Here is a 14,496-nt window from a genome sequence, read left to right on the forward strand (position 1 = left end):
TAATTTATTTACTTGTCTATTTATTTATTTGAGAGAAAGAGAGAAAGTAGCAGATAGAGAGAGAATGGGTGTGGCAGGACCTCCAGCCACTGCAAACAAACTCTAGATGCGTGTGCTACCTTGTATATATCTGGCTTTCGTGAGTCCTGGGAAATCAAACCTGGGTTCTGAGGCTTCCTAGGCAATCACCCTAACTGTTAAGTCATCTCTGTAGCCCTTCTTGTAATTATTATTATACAGGGTTGCATAAGGCCATCTTCATACACGTATATGGTATATTTTGAGCATGTTCCCCTCATATCCCACTGTCCTCCCATATTCCCCTTAAATTACGCATTTTAATGAAAATAGTTTATAAATATCTCATATTTTAAACACCTTTTCCCCAAATCATCCATTTTCAAACTCAGATATGGAAAAGTTTGATTTCAGACTCTCCCTACAATATATATTATAATTGATATGGCAATATTTACTAAATATCATGTGTTATATAAACAGGTATCTTATATAACATATAATTACATAAATTATATAGTAATTTTCTATATATTAAGAAATAATTAAGCCAGGTATGGTAGCACATGCCTTTAATCCCAGCACTTGGGAGGCAGAGGTAGGAGGATTGCCATGAGTTCGAGGCCACCCTGAGACTGCATAGTGAATTCCAGGTCAGCTGGGCTAGAGTGAGACCCTGCCTTGAATACCAACAACAACAACAAAAAACTGATTTAAGACCTTATGATGATACTCATCAACTCAGAAAATAAGTTCCCATTATGATTTCATGTTAGAGAATTGTAGCAAATATTGTAATTTATTTAAAAAAAAAAAGCTCAAAGTTCTGGGCCCAGTAGTACATAGAGATTAATTCATTGCCTTCATAAAGGTGCCAGTTTCCACATCATGAATTTATCATGTATTTAGTCGAGGGTTTCAAAGTTGTTTAAGACAACGTTCTCCTAGTAAGTACAGGTCATTTAGAGTCAATGGAAGTATGAAAATAAAGTATGATTTCCGAAGTTTTCACATATTTTGTTAAGAAAAAATACTATAAGCTGGGGCTATAAAGATGGCTTAGTGGTTAAGGCATTTGCCTGTGAAGCCAAAGGACCTAGGTTCAATTCCCCAGGACCCATGTAAGCCAGATGCACAAGGAGCACATGCATCTGGAGTTTATTTGCAGTGGCTGATGCCTTCTCTCTCTCTCTGCTTGCAAATAACTAAAAATTTTAAAAAGCTATAAACCTTAATCCAAACTGTATACATTTCTAAAACAATCATCAGTCTCTACAGTGTTTTTCAAGTTCTCATGTTTTCATGTGTATTATATTTGCAATGTGACATTTTAGGGGAATTCATCTTTTTCTATTGTCACAAGTAGAAATAGAAGAGCTTGCTGTATGTACACGGAGGAAAGAGCTTCGTGTGTGTCCGTGCACAATGGTTTGCTTTGATTGGTTTTGCCTCACGATCCCATCAAGGAGAAATACTCATGGAAGGTGCTGGAACACCAAGAGGCAGGGAGCTGTGGGCCAGAGAGCCAAGCAGAGAAACGCCTTCCACAGCATTGTCTCCAGCTCTTTCATCTCAGCTTCTGAGGAGCTTCAGAACCACGGAGTCCTCTCCAGAAGCTTCAGCCACCAAACACGCAGTCCATGGAATCTCCACGTGCTCAGTGGGCCAGTCCTCTTTCCCATGAGACTCTCAGGTCGCTACAACTTAAGGAAAGAAAATAAATAAATAAACCTAAAGCATTGATCCAGAAGTCAGGAGAAAGAGACCATCTTTATTGTCCCCTTTGTGACGCAGCTGTTTTGTTGCTACAGCAATGGGGACATGAAACTTCTTGTCTCTTCATGTCCATTGGTTCTGGTTTGTGTAAACAGGGCAGCATTATTCCCTTTATGCCACTGTTAATATTACTGCTCCCCCTAAAATTAATATTAGTCCCCCAAGGAGGCCCCGGCTTGTTCCTGTTTGGAAGGTTAATACAGTCACTGGCCCTTGTTTGAAGGTAAGAAAAAGCCAAGCAAGGCACTATGAATGGATGTAGGGGGGTGGAGAGAAAAGTGAGGCAAGCAGAAAAGAGTGTCAAGTGTTAGCAAGTGAACTTCAGGGCCTGGGGGAAGATGACGTGACGAGAACCACCGCTGTGAGTGTGCATGTGTGGTGTCGGGTATCGAACCCGAGACCCCAAGCCTGCCAGGATACAGTACCAGTACCTCTGGGCTACATCCCTGACGCACGCTCTCTTCATGACTTTTCATTTTCAAACAGGGTCTTGCTACGTGGCCTCAGCTTCCGGATTACGGGACTACACCCCCACAGGAGGCAGGTATTTATTTAGTCGCAAGTGTTGTGATACAGACATGAGAATTCAAGGAAATGTCACAGAGGGAAGACTGGGGTAGTTTGAAAGTAAATGCCCCCCATATTTGTGCGTGTCATGTGTGCTTGATTCCCCGGCTGACGGTGCTGTTTGGGAGGACGTGGGGTTTTTTCTGAAGGAAGTAGATGACTGGGGAGCACCCCTCATGGAACAATAGCCCAGCCTCATGTGTCCCCCTGTTTCCTGTCTATGTGCGAGACAATGCAATGCAGGCTTCTTGCTCTGGACTTCCGTGACTTTTCCACCATGATGAACCCTCCCCTGCCCCGCACAGTCAAGCCAAATTAAACCCTCTTTCTCCCATAAGCTCCTTTCCGTCTGGTGTTTTTTCCCTGCAAGCAATGAAGAAGTAACTTACACAAGGACAAATGACTCCGAGGGTCAGGGACACGTTCCTGTAGGAGTCAGGAACACAGGCGCTGTGTGATGAGGTGGGGGAGGGACTTCAGCAAGAGTGACCTGACTCAGAATAGAGAAGCAGACCCCCCCCCCACCCCAGGGTGAGAGGTGGAGGGATTGCTGGGAGAAATGAGAGCTATCCAGGATGGCTCGTGCCAACCTTGAGACAAGGCCTTCAAGGCAGGATGAGGTTGCCCAATGAGGGAAAGAGGGAAGGAGATTGGGGTAGAGGGAAACAGAAAGAAAGAGGGGGAGAGAGAGAGAGAGAGAAAGGCATTAAATGTATATATTCAGAGGTCAAGGGGAAAGACTGCTTCAAAGGAGGAGAGCTCAAAAGTAGCAAATGTAGCTGGAAGTAAGAAAGTAAGGTCCCAGAACAATGATTGCATTTAGCAGCAAGGAGAGTCTCGGTGCTCTGGACAGACGCCGTTCCAGGGACATCTCAGGTGGGAGAAACCACGCTCTACCAGTGCATGGCAACGGACACCGCAAAGTTGCTGTCTTCTCAATGCAGGGTTTACCAGCACTACGCTTTCCTTTTTTAAAATTTTGTTTAGTTTTATTTATTTATTAGAGAGTGACAGACAGAGAAAGAGGCAGAGAGAGAGAGAGAATGGGCGTGCCAGGGCCTCCAGCCACTGCAAACGAATTCCAGACGTGTGCGCCCTCTTGTGCATCTGGCTTATGTGGGTCCTGGAGAATTGAACTGGGATCCTCTGGCTTTGCAGGCAAATGCCTTAACCGCTAAGCCATCTCTCATTATTATTATTATTATTATTATTATTATTATTATTATTATTATCTTTTAACACTTATTTGTCAGAATTTCAGAATCAGGTTCTCTACCTGGTAAATAGAAGAGTAGAAACGTTTGCTACTTCTAAAAGGCAATGATGACAACCCAGTAGTACATCCTCAGGGGAGCTTCTCTAGGACTCAGACACAGAGAGTTCAGTCTGCAGTGTCTCTGCAATGACAGGCATGGACCTGTGTCCCCACATCCTGAGATTTGCGGGTCATTTCTCTGTGAAGCTGGGGACGAATCCAAGAGGTCTTTCTCGGTCCCACTAGCTGGCCCAGTCCTGGAACTGGAAGCAGTCACTCACTGTCTTCCACACTGTGTCGCCGGGTGAGGCCTGGGCAGTCAGGATGAGGCTCTGGTTAATGCACGGTTGCTTGCTGCCCTCGATCTTCACTGCTACACAGGACTGGAGCCTGGCTGGGTGTGGCTTCATCATGAGCAGGCTGGCGGTCAACCATGCTGATCACTTGAAGGCAACATCTCCACAAATCTCACTCGATGGGGTGGAGGGATGGTTTGGTGGTTCAGGTGCTTGCCTGCAAAGCCAAAGGACCCAGGTTTAATTGCCCAGGACCCACTTAAGCCAGATGCACAAGGTTCTGCACATGCATCTGGAGTTCAGCTGCAGTGGCTGGAGGCCCTGGAGCACCCATTCTCTCTCTTTCTCCCACTTTGCCTCTTTCCCTCTCTCAAATAAATAAATAAAAATAAAATATTTTTAAAAACTCACTCGAGGATTCCTATCCTAAAACAGCATTCCCATTCCACACCAGGGGGGCCATGCCCATGTAGCCCTTAACTCTCCTGGGCAGCTCTGCAGGCCCCATCCACATAGGTCTTGAAGTCCACGGATGCCATCTCTGGGTCTTTGGGTAGAGGGAGGCCTCTGCCAGCCAGCATCTCTGTCTGACTGTAGAAAACCAGAGGCTGCACCGTCACGCCCCCCACACAGCAGATCTGACCCCAGAGACCCAACGTGGAGCAGGGGTCCACCAGAGGCCAGTCCCCCTACCTACCCCTAAAGGTCATGGGGTGACCATCACCCCGCCACTGAAAATTAATTTTTAAACTTTAGTTATTTATTTACAAGAGGAGAGAGAGAGAAAGAGAGAAAGATAGAGAGAGAGAGAGAGAGAGAGAGGGAGAGAATGGCTGCGCCAGACCCTCTAGCCACTGCAAACGAACTCTATATGTATGCGCCACTGCATGCATCTGGCCTTACCTGGGTACTGGAGAATCAAACCTGGGTCTTCAGGCTTTGCAGGCAAACACTTAACTACCAAGCCATCTCTCCAGCCCTGAATGTCTATTATTTTAAGCCACAAAGGTCTGAGTAGTGTCTTAAAGGCGCCCTAGGAAACTACAGTATCTACTTCCTTCCTGCATCCCCAGCTCTGTTGCACGGCAGCGCCATCCTTTCAGAATGCAGGTGAAATCATGCGGTTGCCCTGCTCGGATGCCCTCTGTTGAGAGCCCAGCCCACCGAGCATGAAGGTGGGGTCCTTGCAGAGTCCCATGGGACCTGCTTCCTGCTGCTTCTTTTGCATCAGCCCCTTGTTTGAAGGTGAGCCGGAGCCTACGTGTCAACTCCCTTCCACCTGGAACCTTCCCCAAGTGAAACTCGTGACAGGAAATGTCTCTTGGTCCCCATATTATAAGGTCCCTTGTGGTTGCGTTTGTCCAGTCAGATAATCCAGCACGATCTCAGAACCTCTAATCAGATCTGCCAGGCCCTTTGTGCGGCGTAGGTAATGTATTTGCTGGGTTCAGAGCGGTGGCATTTCTGTAGGGCCTCCGCCTGGCACAGAGTGCACCTCTGCTCTACGCTCTTCTGTTGCCAGGAGTGTTTAGCCTTTTCCTATGGCTGTGCCTTCCAAAATTGGGTGCCAGATGGGCATGGGTACCCTGGAGCATAATTCTCTCCACCCACCCAGGTTTATCTTCAGAGATGTCCTCATTACATTGGAGTTCTAAGGTATCTTCAGGTAAATCTCAGAAGTGTATAGGATCTAGATCACTAACAGTGCATCCATGAAAAGTCAGGAAAGGGAAACACGGCTCTGCCTCCACTCCAGGACTGAAAGCTGTCAGGGCAACTGAAAAGCCAAAGTGCTTTGCTCCAGGATGGGTGGAATCAAGGACATGTTAGTGTGTGAAACAAGCCAGACCCAGAAAACACAAACACACACACACACACACACACACACACACACACACACACACACATCACATGATCTTACAAGTGGAACAGAATGTAAAATATTAAAATACAGAGAGAGTAAAATGGCTTAACAAGGTCAAAGTGGAGGTGAGGAAGGGAGGAGTGGATGTGTTGATACATAAGGTGGGAAGGTTCTCTGTGACGGAGGATTTAGCTGCCACTGTTACACTGATTCAGCGTTTGTGCTCCCTGTGCAGACGACAGCCTCTCGCCATGGAAGGGCAGGGTGGATAAGCAGCTCTGCGATGTTGAATACGGTCTGCTGGAGCAGCCTTTTTCCCAGACATAGTTGTCAGATGTTGTTGTATACCATAACTATACTCGGTAAATTTTAAATTAAAAAAAAATTAACACGCTGGGTATACTGTTTTTCACATTCTTCTCCCAGCTACGAAGTGCTGGCTGCTCACACTGCACAGGGTCTCATCTGCCACTGAACATCTGCCTCCGTTTCTCAGGGGTACCTTCATGACTGACAGCTTCCAGGGACACCTTCCGAATTAACAGTCACAGGATGAGACGAGATGATGACATGAGCTGAGATGGGATGACAGAGATCCCGATTCCTCTTGCTTTCAGTTTTCTTATTGGTATCTAATTATATAATTATTTTAAGTACATACTTTGAAAATTGTTTTGCATGGGACGTTTCACTAAGGTGTCATTTTAGAGTTTAAATCAAGATTTACCACCTAAAATGCAATTTTCCATGATAGTCATGAAATACCATGATATTTGAAGATCTTCAGAACTCCTGATTTAATAAAGTCATAATTAACATGATCAAATTCTGGCTTTGTGCTAAGTATGGTTTGGGACACAAATTGTTTCTATTTTATCAAATGTGTGATGATGCTTTTCAACCCTGTTCCAGATACAAATCTAATTGTGTTACTCTGTGTAAGAGAAAATTTCCAAGGCTTCATTCCTGGCCATTAAGGATGAAATCCAAATTCCTTAACATGATGTCTCAGAGCACTTCTGTTGCCATAAGACAATAATTGAGATGAGGATAAATATGCGCGGCTGATGTAGAAGGACCACAGCAGCCCAGCGCTCGGGAGCGAGCTCTAGGTCATCCTGAGCTAGAGACACACTTTGACTCGAAAAATCAAAATATCAAAATAAAAAAAGCAAGCCGGGCATGGTGGCACACACCATTAATCCCAGCACTTGGGAAGCAGAGGTAGGAGGATCATCATGAGTTCAAGGACACTCTGAGACTACATAGTTAATTCCAGGTCAGCCTGAGCTAGAGTAAGACCCTACTTCGAAAAACCAAACTAAACTAAACTAAACTAAATTAAAAAAAAAAAGCAAGAAAGGGAGAACAGAAATTTAGTTGTTCATGGCTGGCGTTCCAGAAACTTGGCGTTCTGGGGCGTGGCAATGCTGAGCACCCGGTGAAGGTCTCCCTCCTACCTCCCAGCGCAGAGCAGGGGGTGGTGACGTTGGGGGCCAGAATAAATGCCAGCTCAAGTGTCTCTTCCTTTTCTCACCATGCTGAGTCACATCATTAGGGCCCTGTCCTTACATAATGCCAGTTACTTCCCCAACTCCCCACCTAGAAACACCTGTGGCATATGAATTTGAGGGCTCAGTTTCACCAGTAGCTTTGGAGGGAACGTTCATACCATGGCATGTGGTACCCTAAGGCCTGGTACCTGTCAATCTCTCCAGCCTCATGATTGCCACACTCGACCTGCAGCCAGTGCTCCTTCAGGACCCATGGCTCAGCAGGGGACTGTGCGAAGAGAGTGGAGGGACTGTCCAGAGGCACTGCCCCCCACCTTACAAGGACTGACTGATGCTCTCGCATCTCATAATCCTGAAACCCAGGAGGAATACCAGCAACCCCACAGAGGAGGGCTCTCAGCAGAATGGGGGAAAAGAGGAGGGAAATGATGGTACTAATTTATGATGTGTCCATACAACTTTCTACTTAATAATAATAATAATAATAATAATAATAATAATAAAAAGGCCTGAAGTCTGTAGCAGACAGCTTCAGGTTCACTGAGATGAACTTGCAGACCACGCATAGTTATAGAGGAAGGTATTTATTGAAACTTACAGATAAAGGAGAAGTCCCATCATGGCAGTAGAAGTTAGTCCTCTTTCACAGGACCAAGGAGAGAAAGAGAGAGAGAGGGAGAGAGAGAGAGAGAGAGAGAGAGAGAGAGAGAGAGAGAGAGAGAGAGAGAGAGAGAGAGGAGCCAAAACTACAACAAGCCAACACCCTTAGGAACTCTGGCAGAACTCAGGCACTCTGCATGTCTTAGGCTGGAATTCAGGCCCACCTTAGGGGGCTGGACCCTAAGGTCCACCCACAGTGACATCTCCTCCAGCCAGGTGGCTATAGATCTGAATTATAGTCTTTAATAAACTCCTGAATATATTGGGGAATCATCCATTCACATTACCACAAAGTCTGAACACTAGTCAAAAAGAAAAGAAAAAAGATAAAAGAATGAAGTCTGACAACCAGATGACCCAGGGCTGGAAAGCATGTATATGACACGAATGTCAAAACAAGGGTCAACTCCAGGTTTCATAGCTGTTAAGACTAAAATTGCCCTGGAGCCCCCCCTCACTGAGTGGTAACTGGGGCGGGTAGGGGGTACTTAAACCTGGCAGATTAGGTTAAGTCTCATCTGGCTTCAAATAAGATTTTCAAGATTAAAAAAAAAGTGGAGCTGGAGAGGTGGCACAGCAATCCAGGTGCAAAGTCTAATGGCCAGGGTTCATTTGCCCAGTACCCACAGAAGCCAGATGGTCAGAAGTTGGACATGCATGTGGAGTTTGCGTGCAACAGCTGGATGTCCTGGTGTGCCCGTACTTTCTGCCTGTCTCTCTTCTCTCTATCTTTCTGTGCTTGAAAATAAACAAATAACAATATATATGTGTATATATATATATATATATATATATATATATATATATATATATATATATTTTGACAGACACAGAGAGAAAGACAGATAGAGGGAGAGAGAGAGAATGGGCGTGCCAGGGCTTCCAGCCTCTGCAAACGAACTCCAGACGCTTGCGCTCCCTTGTGCATCTGGCTAACATGGGACCTGGGGAACCGAGCCTCGAACCGGGGTCCTTAGGCTTCACAGGCAAGCGCTTAACCACTAAGCCATCTCTCCAGCCCGACAATATTTTTAAGTGGTATCTTTGGGATGAAATATTTTTTTCCAAAAAAATGCCTCTAAAAAGGTAACTTTAACCTTCCCTTTTTTCTTTCTCTCTTTTGCTCACAGAGCAAATAAGGGGACTGTTCACAGAAGGCACCGTGGTAGGGGAGGTGACATTGGTTGTTGTCTGGTCTGACTGTGATCTTACTTTTCTTACAGACCCCTTTGCCCTCTATCTGGGGCAAGTCTGGGGCGTCCACCTGGGTGGTCATTGCATCTGCTGCTTCCTGGTCATCTGGTCTTACATGGTGGCTGCTCCCCAGTCTGACCCATGTTCCCTACTGTGTTCTGCCCTTTTGTCTCACTAAGGCACCCATCATCGGGAGCTCACGGGGTTGTATAACCTGACCCAGGTTAAGACGCTTCCACCCTTATGGAATTTTCTCATCTCAAGTTTTATACACACCCTTGACCCTGGTGTCAATTCATTTTGCTGGTCAAGTGATTTAATTGCTGTTATTGGACAGTCGGTCTACACAGGTGCACCTTCAGCATACAGTGAATGACATGAACGCATGCTCCTGTGCAGGAAGCCGCTCAGCTACGATGCAGAGCAAATGCTTCGTGAAGAGTCAAGTCCTTCACACAGCTCGTCTTAGTGTCTGCACCACAGGCAACCCCTGTCCAATGTCTACCAAGGAACACTGGTTAGAACATCCTATAAACGGAACTTCATATAATTGAGATAAATACAGAGCATAGATATACTATATGTGACAGTAGTGCTTCTTATTTGACAAATTTATCTTTTCAATATTTTTTGGGGTTCCATTCATATTGTCTTACATGCTTGGATGCCTGGGTTTATGCATTTCAGAATAGTATTCTAATACCTATCACAACTTGTTTATCCATTATCCTTTGATGGACATTTAAGTGGTTTCTAATTTCTGGCTGTTACAGGGCATATGGCTATCAACTTTCTAGTGTAAGTATTTATGAACATGTGGTTTAAAATAGTACCCTGTGGGGGGGAGGGCTGGAGAGATGGCTTAGCAGTTAAGCGCTTGCCTTGAGCCCTAAGGATCCTGGTTCGAGGCTTGATTCCCCAGGACCCATGTTAGCCAGATGCACAAGGGGGCACATGCGTCTGGAGTTGGGTTTCAGTGGCTGGAGGCCCTGGTGCATCCATTCTCTCTCTCTCTCTCTCAAATAAATAAATAAATAAATAAATAAATAAATAAATAAATAAATAAATAAAATTTTAAAATAGTGCCCTGGCCTAGGAAGATGGCTCAGTGTTTCAAGGTGCTTTCTTGCCAAGCCTATCAGACAGAGGTCAGTTCCTCAGTACCAATGTAAAGGCAGATTCACAAAGTGACACATTTGTCTGGAGTTCATTTGCATTGGCAAGAGGCTCTGGTGTGCCCTTTCCCCTCTTTCTTCTCTCAAAGAGCTAAAAATAACTTGAAAAAGGAATAAAAATAGGGTTGAAGAGAAGGCTTGGTGGTTAAGGGACTTGCCTGCAAAGCCTAAGGACCCAGGTTCAATTCCCCAATACCCATGTAAGCAAGATGCACAATGTGGCACATGCATCTGGAGTTTGTTTTCAGTAGCTAGAGGCTGTGGTGTGCCTCTCTCAAATAAATAAATATTTTTTATGGTTTAATGTTTACACAAGGGAGTTTTATTTTTATTCCTTTAAACAAAAAACTTTCCCCTGTGTAAACATTAAACTACAAACAGCAATTCTATTTACAGATATTATAAATCTTTTGACCTTTACATGTAAGTAGGCCCTCTGCTCCTCCTCCTCCTTATTCCCTCTCTTTCTCATCAAAATAGATTTAGTTACTCTATAGTCTCTGCACTTTCATGTTTATTTCATATTATTCCGTAATATTTCATATTTAGAATTAAATTGTCATTAAAATAAATATTTGGGCTAGAGAAATGACTTAGTGGTTAAGGCAATTGACTGCAAAGCCTAAGGATCCATGTTTGACTCTCCAGATCCCATGTAATCAGACAAAGAAGGTGACGCAAGTGTGCATGGTCACATATGCGCACAAGGTGGCACATGAGTCTAGAGTTCATTTACAGTGGCTGGAGGCCTTGGCATGCCAATTCTCTCTCTGTCTCTCTAGCTCTCACTCTCTTGCATGCAAAAAACATGCCAATCTTTTGGGTTTGCCTCAAAAACAATAAATAAATATTTGACATTATACTGAAGTTATAAATGAAGTTTGGGCAAATAGATATTATAACAAGATAAAATCCTTTAATATAAAAATGTTCAGAATTTCATTAATTTGTCTTAGCCACATTTTTTGGTTTTAAGTATAAAGCTTTTCACCTTTCATGAAAATTACTTCTAAGTATTTACATTTTTATGTTCTCCTACATGGTGTATTGTTTTTGTAATTGCTTATTGCTAGTGAATAGAAATATATTGATTTTTCCATATGGAATTTTTATTTTGAGACCGTGCTTAATGCACTCATTGCTCATACTGGCTTTATTCTTATTGAGCCTCTCATTTTCCACATACATGATCACGTCTTTATCCACAGGTAACGACTGCACTGTTTCCTTTCTTCTCCCACACTTGAGCTTTTGAAAAGTTATATCGTACATGTAGCTTATGAGAGGGGGAAGCTTAGATCATGGATTTAAAATCATAATTACTTTCAAATATAACCACTGAAAATTGTAGATTCCTAAGTGTCTCCTGTATTTTTGGATGTATTACTTTATCTATCATCCTTTTAAAAATATTTGATGGGGCTGGAGAAATGGCTTAGCGGTTAAGCGCTTGCCTGTGAAGCCTAAGGGCCCTGGTTCGAGGCTCGGTTCCCCAGGTCCCACATTAGCCAGATGCACAAGGGGGCACATGCGTCTGGAGTTCGTTTGCAGAGGCTGGAAGCCCTGGCGTGCCCATTCTCTCTCTCTCCCTCTATCTGTCTTTCTCTCTGTGTCTGTCGCTCTCAAATAAATAAATTAAAAAAATTAAAAAAAAATTTGATGAATTCTTATGAGGTTCTTTAGCTTATAGAACCACGATACATGTGTGTGTGTACAAGTATGTATATGTGTTTTATATATATATATATATATATATATATATATATATATATAAAAGATATATATATATATGTAAAAGATATATATATATAAAGAGATATATATATATATATATATATATATATATATATATGTATTTATCAGAGAGAGAGAAAACGAAGCAGAGAGTGATAGAGATAAAGGGTGTACCAGGGCCTCTACTGCAAACAAAGTCCAGATGCATGTGCCACCCTCTGCATCTGACTTTACGTGGGTAATGGGGAATCAAACCTGGGTCCTCAGGCTTTGCAGGCAAGCAGCTTAACCGCTGAGCCATCTTTCCAGGCCCCATCATAATTACAAAGAACTTGTTCCTTCTCCCTGGATATATCTTGCCATTGCTTTAAAACATGGTTCACTGTGGCCAGATACCTTGTGTGACTTAAATCCATTCACTTTCATTGAGATGGTTTCATGGCTGGGACTCTGTTAGTGTATTAGCAATCTATTGCTTCTTAACAAGTCACTCCAAAGCTTGGTAGTTTAAGGCCAGAATTGTGTAAGGGGCATGGATGGTTCCTCTCCTAATTTCCCTTGAACTTACTCCCGGGCTTATATGTGACTAGGGGGTTGTCAGGGAGCGGCAACAAGTGGGGTGTGGGCAGTGATGTGACGTGTTTGAACTCCAAAGTGGAATTAGATTCCACAAATGTGCAGGACATCCAAGGCCAGTGGACCTCAACTTTAGGTCTTTGTTAAAGGTAGCAAAGAATTGAAAATGCAGACTCAGAAATTTCTTTTAGAAAGAGTTAGAATCCAGAGGGCAGGAAAGACTAACCCAAAAGAAGTTCTCCCCCTTCCCAGCCAGGCTGGGAAAGGAGAAGGGAGATGTAAAAAAATCTCCCTTCACATCTACAAGGAATAAACACACACACACACACACACACACACACACACACACACACACACACACACTGCTTGAGCCCAAAAGACTGATACATAGCGAGGTTCTCAGAGCTTAGAAGATTAGAGATTATACACATAACACAGCAAGAAAGCACTCAGAACAGAACACACATGAAAAGCCAGCAGGAAAAACACCTAAGAAAAAGAAATTCTCCTTCCCATCAAGGCTGGGAGCAGGAGGGAAAACGGGATTATTCACGTACTGAGAGAGCCAAGATCTTAGGAAAGGCAGCCAAGAAGAAGGAACGGGAGACTCAGGCCAAGAGCCATAAGCAGAGGTCCGCAGACTGGTTGATGGGATTCATAGGGTCAAACAAACATCTGACCATGGCGACTCTCGTCCCCTGACTCAGATGTGCAAGGGAGGAGCCTGATTGGTTGTTGGGCTCAAGAGGGGGCTCAGGGAGGGCCAGCCCTCAGGTGTGTGAAGACTGTCAAAGCCAGAAGAGGCAGAAAGCTGCTTGCTGCTGAGGAATTGTTTGCAGACATTTTGAATAAGACTGGGTCTGACACAGGTTCTAGTCCTGCCAGGGGTGGTGAAGTGGCATGCTTACTCTCTTTGCTCATAGATGATTATATATGTATATCATAAAGGTCAGTCTTGCAGAGTGGCAGCAACATTGCAGAAGGGTGTGGACAAGTGACATGCCCTTTGAGATTTGAGGCCTTAATCATAAGCAGATAACATCAATTCTGCCATAGTCTACTGGTCAGAGCGTGATAAGCTCTGGTTAAAGCAGTGGCAAAAGATACTCAACCACTGAATGGAAGGAGGGACAATTAACTGGAGACCATGGGTCATGGATTCTGGAAAAGAAAGTCTTGCAATTGTTGGGTGCATTGTTATATGAACTTCTTTTATCACAGCTTGGTCAGTCATTTTCAAAAGCTATGTGCTTGCAAGGTAGGGTCCCACTCTAGCTCAGGCTAACCTGGAATTCACTATGTAGTCTCAGGGTGGTCTTGAACTCATCGTGATCCTCCTACCTCTGCTTCCCAAGTGCTGGGATTAAAGACATGCGCCACCACGCCCTGCTTGCACATTTTTAGTCTATATATTTTTTAGTCTATATATTTTTTCCCAATTATTTTGGTATTATTGTATATCTACTAGTTCTCTTTATGTCTTTTAAGTCTATGTTTCATGTGTTTTGAAGGACTGTTCTAATGCATAAACATGAAAGGATAATTATCTCCTGATATCTACATTGAAGTCTTCTTTATCTCCTATAGAAATGCTTAGTATCTTTTGGCCACACTGACTTTCTTATGGTTCGTGTTTGCACAGCACCTTTTAAAATTGTTATGCTGAGGATTAAGCCCAGCATGCACATAATTGACTCCTACTCTTCTTAGTCTGAAAAATATTACTGTAAAACACCTCTTTGCCATATATAGTAGTGCATATAGAATTTGGATATATTTAAAGGGAAATTCTTCTGTGTACCAAATAACCAATTTCCCATCCCTTCAAATATCTAGAGCGATTCTCCTCATGGGAAGTAATGGTAAT

At 43.6% G+C, this 14,496-nt stretch overlaps 1 pseudogene; it reads right to left on the reverse strand.

Annotated features, from left to right (window-relative positions):
• Positions 1-3,858: 3,858 nt before the first annotated feature.
• LOC123454012 lies at positions 3,859-4,451 on the reverse strand (annotated as a pseudogene).
• Between the last annotated feature and the right edge of the window lie 10,045 nt (positions 4,452-14,496).

The sequence above is a fragment of the Jaculus jaculus genome, chromosome 13 (assembly GCF_020740685.1).
Source record: "Jaculus jaculus isolate mJacJac1 chromosome 13, mJacJac1.mat.Y.cur, whole genome shotgun sequence".
Lineage (NCBI taxonomy): Eukaryota > Metazoa > Chordata > Mammalia > Rodentia > Dipodidae > Jaculus > Jaculus jaculus.